Source organism: Lagenorhynchus albirostris, chromosome 2 (assembly GCF_949774975.1).
Source record: "Lagenorhynchus albirostris chromosome 2, mLagAlb1.1, whole genome shotgun sequence".
Classification (NCBI taxonomy): domain Eukaryota; kingdom Metazoa; phylum Chordata; class Mammalia; order Artiodactyla; family Delphinidae; genus Lagenorhynchus; species Lagenorhynchus albirostris.
Genome location: NC_083096.1, coordinates 125543668 through 125554021, shown reverse-complemented (window position 1 = coordinate 125554021; position 10354 = coordinate 125543668). Strand labels below are relative to the sequence as shown.

The 10354-nt window shown below is 36.1% G+C and overlaps 1 pseudogene; it reads right to left on the bottom strand.

Annotated features, from left to right (window-relative positions):
- Positions 1-216: 216 nt before the first annotated feature.
- Positions 217-9517, bottom strand: LOC132515526 (histone H2A.V-like; annotated as a pseudogene).
- Between the last annotated feature and the right edge of the window lie 837 nt (positions 9518-10354).

The window sequence follows — 10354 nt, the reverse complement described above, 5'->3', positions numbered from 1 at the left end:
TCTCAACCACTGGACCACCAGGGAAGTCCCCCAAAAGCTACTTTTATCAAACTTCGAGTCTAGGAACCTACAAATGCTTTTTTTAGCAAGTCTGAAGCAACTTTCTATGCTTTTCCACTTAACTGTTTTAAAAATTCCACATAGCCCCATTATTTTTCTTCTGCCCCAGTTACAGTACAATGACGGTGGAGGAAGAATGTCAGTTAAAATAACTATCTAAGTAGTTCTCTGCTGTCCCTTAATCAGAGAGTTGCGGATGTGAGGGATCACACCATCCCCAGCTATGGTAGCCTTGATAAGGGAGTCCAACCTCTCGTCACCGCGGATCGCACGCTGCACGTGGCACGGAGTGATCCGCGTAACTTCGAGATCCTCGGAAGCGTCCCCTGCTGGCTCCAGCTACTGGAGAAGTACGGCCCGGGCACTACCACAGTGGCAGCCGCTCTTCCTTGTGGCTCGTGGTGCGAGTCTTAAAATGTCTGTGGATGCAGCCCACGGGAAACTGTAGCCCAGCTCTCTGTGAGTAGACACTGCCTTAGCCTTGGCCTTCCCGCTGTCCTGCCCAGCTTCGTCTCCGCCGCTCCCGACCTCGATCCCAACGCCACCGCCCCTCCCCACACCCCTCCCTGCCGCCGCTGCACAGACCGCAGCCGCCACTGGGGCCCCTGGAAAGGGTAATTTAGATATGAGAGTTGCACCCTTTAGCTCAGGGATTCTCTAATTCGGTGTGAGGTTTATTAATGCGCAGAGCGTACTAAATATGCCAGTTCCAAGGCCTCCTTGTAGAGATGCTAGTAGGGTCTGGGGGAAAGCATTGCTGTTACACACTCCAGATGATTCTGAGGTGGGCAGTCCGTGAGCCACACTTAACGAACACTGCTTAAGACGGAAGCAAAGGTGTTAGATTGGGCTTTGTTCACTCGGCCTCCCAGGAAGGAATGCAACAGCTCTCTTCAAGACCCTGTTTTTAAGGAAGTGGAACCCACCTCAGACCTTTGTTAAGGAATTTTGGTCTTATTCGTCTCCAGCTTTTATGCACCCCATCTCTCCTCCTTCCTATCCTTAGTTTCTAAGGTATGCTTGGATTTTCTTATCATTACTTTCTTGCCTTGATTTGTGTTGTTTTTTCTTTTCTAGTCATGATTTTTGTTGAACGCTGGCTACCCTAGAATACCACCCAAACAACTCACTGAGAAGACAAAGCCGCATTTATTCTTACCACAGTAAGGAGAAACACTGAATTGACAGTGTCTTAGCATCTCAGAGGGAGGAGGACAAAGTTGGGATATTTATGAGAGTCTTGGAGTCCTGTTTAAGCCTGGACTTCCAGTGTAGTGGCTTGATTAGAATTGGGTAAGAATCATAGTCTAATAGTTTAAAATTTGTGGATTTTGAGGTGATGGGTCCAGAGTCTGGGGGCGTAAACTGTTATTTCTGTTTTTTATTGAAGAGTTTATGAATCTTTTGTAGAATTCTTGGAATGAACAAAAATGTTATTTTTATCTTCCTGGGCAAGAGTTTCCTGGAATAGTAAAGTTATATTGATGAAGACAGTGGAATAATAAAGTCGTGTGAACATAGTAAGCTGTGTGGATGAAGATGGTTTCAGCTCTCACTATATTAAAATACAAATAATTGGGCTTCCCTGGTGGCGCAGTGGTTGAGAGTCTGCCTGCCGATGCAGGGGACATGGGTTTGTGCCCCAGTCAGGGAAGATCCCACATGCCGCGGAGCGGGCTCGCTGAGCCTATGCTCTGCAATGGGAGAGGCCACAACAGTGAGAGGCCTACGTACTGCAAAAAAATAAAATAAAATAAAATAAAAAAATACAAATAATTTGAATTATCCATTCATTTCTTTATTGGTTTAATTTTATTGGCACAATTTAAAGCATACATTTTTTCCCCAGAAAAGTCTCAAGTTTGTTATATTCTCTGGGTTCTTTCATGCTTGAGAATGTTTGTTGCTATTTAAATGTGAAAAACATTTTGGTGGAATGTAATGTTCTTAGTTTTTCTCAGAAATATAAAAAAAGTTTTCTAGTATTTTCCAATGTACATTTCCATATAGACATTAGAGAGAAATAATTTTTTAATAATAAGATTACATCTACTGCTTTTTATATTAAACATTTTAAATTTAAGTTGAAATTAAATTCACATAATTTTAAAGGAAGAAAAAGAAATGGGTGAAATGGAAAGAATTGCTAAATTTAAGTGACTGTTTATCCATGAAAAGAGATATTACTTTGTAAAGTATCCTTTTAAGGTTAACAACAAAAGGTTATGAAAAAAGTGAAGTCTTTGGAGCCATTTTTTTTATGATGTATTTTTTTAATGTTATCTATTATTTTGCTATTATGATAAATGAAAATAGTTTGTGCTTTTATGTTTACTCCCATCCCTTCTTCCTCCTGCTAATTTTTTAGGTAAGTTGTCATTTTCATGTTTTCAAGTTTATGACATTTAAGCGCTGTTCTGTAACCACAAGTCTTGCTATCACTTGTTTCACCACAGCTTCTCTATTTAAGAACATCTTTATGTTGATTCATCTCTTGATTGGTTGGATTTCACTGTCAAGTAGATTTTTCTGTCCGAAAAAGGCTTATAGATATGTGTTCCTGAGATCTTGCATATGTGAAGATATTTATTACTTTTATGTTTGAAGTACAATTTGGCAATGTATGAACTTCTTGAGTTACCTTCGTCAAGATTCTGTAGACATTGGGTTTCTTTCCTTCAGAAACTTGCTCTATTATTTTTTAGCACTGAATATCGTGGAGCTGTCTGAGGTTAGCTTGATTTATTTTTCCTTGTAGGTGACTTGTATTAGCCAGGGATCTCCAGAGAAACAACCAATAGGATATATATATATATATATTGTGCTTATGGAGGCTGAGAGGTCCCAAGGTCTGCAGTTGGCAAACTGGCAACCCAAGAGAGCTGGGAGTGTAGTTTCAGTCTGAGTCCAAAGGCCTGAAAACCAGGAGAGCCAATTGGTGCAAGTTCTAGTCTGAGGGTGAAAGATTGATGTCCCAGCTCAATCAGTTAGGCAGGTAAATTTCCCTTTTACTCAGTTTTTTTGTTCTGTTCAAGTCTTCAGTTGATTAGATGAGGTCTAAGCGACATTAGAGAGGACAGTCTGCTTTACTCAGTCTACCAATTCAAATGTTAATCTCATGCAGAAATACTCTCACAGCCACACCCAGAATAATATTTGACCAAATGGCTGGGTACCTTGTAGCCCAGTCAATATGACATATAAAATTAACTATCACATATGTTTTCTTCTTGAGTGACTGAAGTATTATTTCTTTGTCCTTGAAATTCAATAACTTAACTAGGTTATATATATATTTTAATTTATTTTTTATTGAAGTATAGTTGATTTACAATGTTGTGTTACTTTCTGGTGTACAACAAAGTGACATATATGTGTATATATATGTATATATTCTTTTTCATATTCTTTTCCATTGTGGTTTGTTACAGGATATTGAATATAGTTCCCTGTGCTATACAGTAGGACCTTGTTGTTTATCCATTCTCTATATAATAGTTTGCATCTGCTAATCCCAAACTCCCAGTCTATTCCTCCCCAAACCCCCTTCCCCCTTGGCAGCCACAAGTCTGTTCTTTATGTCTGTGAGTCTTTAATTAGGCTATCTTAACTATTCTATGTCCATTTTCACTTAAACAATTTCATTACTAGTCCTCAGAAGCTGTTACTACTTCTGCTTCCCCCATCCCCACATTATGATAGTCATCAAAAAGAAAAAATATATATGAAACTCTTTTCCCACCATGAAACAGATATTAATATCTGTTGAAATGAGAGATATGCAAAATGTGATCAGCATTTCATAATTCTGTCATTTATTTAACACATTGTGACTGCTATGCATCTGCTAGATTCTTTGCAGTTTTTTCTTAATTCATCAGTTAAAGTCCCTGCTCTCCGCGATCCAGGGTTAGTTGGTCACATTTCCACATCATGACTGTTAGGTATGTGTAGTATCCATCTGTCTTATTCATGGGTGCCATTATCTTTTCATATACAAGAGAAACTTTCATGTTATTTCCCAGCCCCCTAATGGAGGAGTCAGGATGGAGATCAGTGGACATCCTTACAGCTACCACAGGCATGTGACATAGGCTTCAGCAATTATATGTACCAGTGTGAGACTTTGATGTGGAAGTGAAAGAGGTGGAGTAGCTTCAAAACAGCAACCATTTAAATATTTCTCATGTTGGAGAGGGCAGAATGGGGATGGTTTGTTTCAGCTCCATGAAGTCCCTCAGCTGCAATGCCTAGACTGTCTGGGGACTGGAAGATTGAGAAGGGCTTCTTCACTCACATCTCTGGCACTTGTGCTTCTTCATGTGGCCTGTGTTCCACATTGCATTGCATCCTTCAGGGCCACTCCACAGGTCCTCTCTCTCTAGTTACTTAACTTCTTACATACCAGCTTAGGGTCCAAAGAGCATAAAGCAGAAGCTGCCAGACCTTCTTAAAACCTAGGCTAAAGAGTCCTGGATCATCATTTGCTCTATATTCTACAAGTCAAAATAGTTTTTCTTAGAATGAATTTAATTTGTAAATGGTTTAGACTTCGAAAATGCAACTTAAAAGAATCATGAGGCCATGTGGTGATTCTCCTCCACTCTTTCTCAATTTTAGGCAATGAAAGAAGAGTAAGATTATAGTAGTTTTTCAGAAAGTTTGTGCCTATTTTCCATTGTTGATGTCAGACTCTCTAAAATTGTTCATAGTTTGGAAATTCTTACAGATGTAAGTGTAAATCTTTTTCTGAAACCAAAGTCATTTAAAAATCATTGTAAAAGGTACCTTAAGAAGAGGACAGTGTGGTGGTTAAGAGTGTAATTTTTGGAACTTGACTTGTTAAGTTCAGATCTAGCTCCATCTCTTACTGGCTGTGTGACCTAGAGCAAGTTACTTAGCCTCTCAGTGCCTCAAGTTCCTCAAATGCAAGATGGGGATCTTAATAGTCTTTCTCTTATAGAGTTGTTGTGAAGGTTTAATGAATTTGTACATGTAAAGCCCTTATAATATATACCCTACACTAAATGCTAAATTTTATTTATTATCATCATCATCATCATTACTGTTGTTATATGTAAAACAATCCAACAGAATGCAGCAAAAGAGAAAAAATGAAAACAAAAAAGAAAATGTTAGAAATATGACCAGTGTGATAGTACATATGAAGATTCAATAAGTGTGTATTGATTAATCTTCACTACTGAGGACATAATTAGATTGGATAAACATTACAAAATCCATTTATTAATATATGATGTATCCAAGAGCCAAATCTGAAACAAAACCACATAGAAAGATAGAAAATAAAGAGATAATTAAAATATTTATCAGGAAAATTATAATTTAAAATAGTTGGCAAAACAAAATTATACAAAGTAGAAACTAAGGCAAAAAGCATAAGCAGAGATAAAGATTATTACATAATAATAAAGGAAGAATTAACTAAGAAGATATAAAAATTATGAACTTCTGTGTACCCAACATTGTCTCAAAATATAAAACTGACACAATTATAAGGTAAATTTGATAAATTCACAAAGATACTGGGAGATTTTTAGCAAACCATTATCAGAAATTGATCAAGTAGATAAAAATGTAATGATCTTGAACAAAAATAATAGCTTGATCTGTACCCTAAAGTAGAAAATATACATTCTTTTTAAGGGTACATAAAACAGTTATAAACAGTGGCATTAGGTACAGGTAGTAGTTCTCAAAAGAAGTCTCAGTGAAGGTCAGAGCAAGTCCTCTGAACACAGTACATTAAATTAGAAGTCAAGAATAAACAATTACTATTATTTTGAATTTTATTTAATTTTTTATACAGCAGGTTCTTATTTAGTTATCTTTTTTATACATATTAGTATATATATTAAATCCCAATCTCCCAATTCATCCCACACCACCCACACCCCCACCACTTCCCCGCCTTGGTGTTCATACGTTTGTTCTCTACATCTGTGAAGAATAGACAATTATTTAGGAAGGCTCCATAGATTTGTAAACTAAAAAAGGACTACTACATGAGACAAAGGGGAAATCACAATGAAAATTACAATAAATTTTTGGAATTGAGTGTCATTGAAATTTCTGCTCATTGAAGTTGCTAAAAAAAAAAGTACATGGAGTTTCTTTTATAGCTCAGTTTGAAAATAGTTCAAATTATTGAAGTATCTGCACAAAAAGTTGAAAAAGATTGATGAAAGGAAGCAAAAAAAGAGAAATGAATGAACTAGGAAACAGAAACATAGATCAACAGAAGCAAAAGCTGTTTCTTTATTAGGATTTAGGCAGTATTTATAACATTTGGTATACGTGAAATATTGTCTCATGATTGCTCTGTCATAGAGACAGGGAAAGGAGAGATGTGCATAGAGACAAGGAAGGGAGAGAGGAGAATTTCAGAATTTTGCAGTGAACTTTTGGTCTCTGTTATCATGTTTTCTAATCATACAGACGTCTTCCTTCCTTTTTTAAAAAATAAATTTATTTATTTATTTATTTGTGATGCTTTGGGTCTTCATTGCTACGTGCAGGCTTTCTCTAGTTGTGAAGAGCGGGGACTACTCTTCACTGTGGTGTGAAGGCTTCTGATTGTGGTGGCTTCTCTTGTTGCGGAGCACGGGCTCTAGGTGCGCGGGCTTCAGTAGTTGTGGCAAGTGGGCTCAGTAGTTGTGCCTCATGGGCTCTAGAGCTCAGGCTCAGCAGTTGTGGCGCACGGGCTTAGTTGCTCCATGGCATGTGGGATCTTCCCGGACCAGGGCTTGAACCCATGTTACCTGCATTTGTCCGGCAGATTCTTAACCACTGTGCCACCAGGGAAGCCCCCTTTCTTTAGTTTCTAATGTTACTTTACCTTCTGAGAAATAAGAAAATACTTTCCCTTTGGAATTCACATGGTTTAGGAAGTGAATAAATTTCCTAATGCATTTTCTCAAGTGTGTTAGTCCCGCTACAAATTCAAAGCAAAATATTTAAGACAATTTAAATACAAATTTAAATTTACATATTTAAGGCAAATATAGTTATACATTCCTCACAGAGAAGTGAAGTAGAAAATATATGTGGCAAAAACTAAATTCCTACTCAGTGTGAGTTGAAGCATATATGGAATGTTTCAGACATATATACAAGAATTGGTGAGATGTACTTAATAAATTAACAAAATGTTTTTCCTAAAATTTCCGGGTTCAGGTTTTGTTTTGTTGTACTTTAATTTTCTAGTCACATCTGTTCTTTTTAGAGTCAAGCCTTTTACATTATCCAGAATGATGCCATCTGTTTTATTATTAGAGAGGTTACTAATGGGAACTGTCTGTATATAGACTTATTTAATCTAGTTGATTGCTAATAAATTCTAGGGGAAAAATGGTATTTTATTGAATTAGTTACATTTATGTAACTGGAATTGCTGTCATTTCTCCTCTATGAAACCTTAATTCCCTTGTTCAAATTGCTCAAACTAGGTCACCACTGAATGCTGTAATAGGTAACCGGATGAGTTTTGCAGTCACAGAATATCCTGATGCCCTTATTTAATGCAATCATTTTGGACTTTAAACCAGATAGGCTCATTATCTTCTTTCTTCAACATGCCTCATAGTTAAGGAAAAATTAGTGTTAATCTAGAATAAGAATGTTTTATTCTTTCTCAACTCAAAACACATATGCTGCCTCTTTTATTAAAATTAGCTCTCCTGTCATGGTTTGTGGATTTCCAGTCTTATGAATTCATTACATTGCCATTTTATTTTCAGGAACAACCTGTGTATCCTTTGGCTTTGCTAGGTTGTTGTAAAAGGAAATGGAAAAGATTAGAAGTTAAGCTTAGTTTAATAGATATTTATTGAACATCTATTATATGCTCATTGTTTTGGGGAAAAAACCCCATAAGAAATGACTTGCTTATTTCACTCAAAACTAATATGAGTAATTAATTGTTCAAACGAATGGAGCAAACTTTAAGTGCTGTTTTGAACATTTCAAATTTTGTCTACCAGGGGAACTATCAACATAAAAAGATGGGACTCTGCTTCATTCACGCAACAAACGCTTGGTGAGCACTTACTGTATAAGATAGAATACAATAATTGCGTACAACACAGAGGTAGTCCCTGCCTGCATGATGCTGGGAAAAATGTAGAAAATAGTTTTATAGGGAACAGAGTCTTCTACTGAAAGGCAATTTCTGGGATTTCAAAAAGTGATGACAAATGTGGTACTCTTCTCCCATGCTCAAAAGAACCCCAAGGGGAGACCTGTGATCACAGGCATGCTCTGTCTTGTTCCTATTGCTCCATGAGAGAAACACGGTCAATTGATTTCCAAGCTTCAGTGGGCATTTGACAACACATTTGTCAAATGCAGCCACTCAAATTCTCACCTTTTCCTTGAAAGAAAAACACCCCTGATTTGCTAAATCCATGCAAAAATGAGATTGTGGTTAAAACACAGTAAAACTTAAGCTGTTCTTTAGGGCACATGTTTTTCTTTTTAAGTTAAAAAAATGCTGATGTAACCAGGGAAAACTTAAACTAATACCCTGCGGTTAACCTAAGTGCTACAGAATGAGTATAGTATAAATATTTCAAATCTTCAAGGAAATAATTTGAACTGGTAAAACTGGTGGAATTGCCTTGCATGTAGTGGCTTTCTTGAATACTGTATATTTAAATATACATAAAAATATATGCATATCCTCAGAGAATCTATATATCAGGTATTGAAGGTTTTAATATGTGCCAGGTACTTTGCTAAGTGCTTTACATATATAGTCTAAGCATTACAGTAATCCTTACAATAGGAACTATCATTAGCGAGATTTTGCAGATGAGAAAATTGATGCTTAAAGAAGTAAATTAAAAAAAAATTAAATCTTATTAAATTTCACGGAACTATTAAGTGGCAAGTCCTGGCTTTTAAACCAGATCTGCTTAATTCCAAAGACTATCTTTTAAACCATCCTGCTATTTGGTTTAAAATTTTATTTATCCAACTTGTAGTTTTCTTTTTTTATCCCTCCAAAGATTTTTGCTCCTATTTAATATATAGCCTTGGAGACTTTTGTAGATCAGAAATTAAGACCTAGTACCTTGTCTGCCAAACAGTTATTGATCCTCATTAGCATTTACTGGTAACAACCACTCTATCCAGTCCTGTTTTTATTGAAGTGCATTGGTTACTATCATTATTTGAAAAGTATTTAAACTGGGTCCGAAGTCTATACAAAGAGTCTTTGCAAAATATAATTAAAGCACCTATTATACCTTTATGACTCAAGGCATATCATGCGTGATCTCTATTTTCCTTCTCCCTCAAATCTGGCCTACTGGTTTTATTTTCTCTCTGTACCAGGTCCAAAATCTGATGTTCTTGAACTGCTTTTCAATGACCTGGCATTTTGCAAAATTTCTGGGTTTTTCTCTAGAGCAGAAGCATCCAATTCATAGGTCATAATCCAAATCTGATATGTCTATTTCGTACATTGTTCTTAAGGGTTTTTTTGAGCCAACAGTTAAAACTCAGGAAATTTCATATAAAATATCTGGATCCTAAACATAATCTGGCAACACTGGATCTGAGCTTCTGCGTGGTAATAAATGCCTAGCTCTGGGTAGTAGGAGCCCTTTTACATAGGGTGGTTCTCTCCTATATACCACAGACACAAGCACTCACAGTTGGCTTTCCAATTCTAGTTGCCAATGCCAATAGCGTCGGCATTATCAATGTATCAATTGTGCTTGCACTGTTAGTTTTCTCACAGTAGAGAACTATTTCTCTATACCATGTCTTAAAAGTGGGAAAATGAAAAATATATCCAAAGGTTAGTGTACTTCAAGAAAAAAGCATATTTCTCTCTAGATTTGAAGAATATTCAGTAATCCTTAATATGTAATCAAAATATTTTTACCCATTTTTTTTTACTAATTTATGTTATCTCTCAAGTGACAGGGTTTATGACTTTGGATTTAGAACAAGATACTGTTTATCTGGTAAATAGTTACAGACACTGAAGAATTAACAAAAAGGAACAAGGACTAGAGTTACCAAAATTCTCTTTGATTCAGTCTAATTCCTTTAGGGTCACCGACATTTCTTTGAAGTTTAACTGTATAAGTCATAAATTTAATTGAATCACTGAGTAAATTCATTTGTGAAGAACTATGTGTAAAAGTAGGCCCTTCCATTGTTACTTTATTTGTAAAATGTTTATATATAATTAAATTCAATGAAAGAAATTTTACCTGTGTTACATAGCATTCAGTTATAAATTAGTTAGTTACCTAATCAA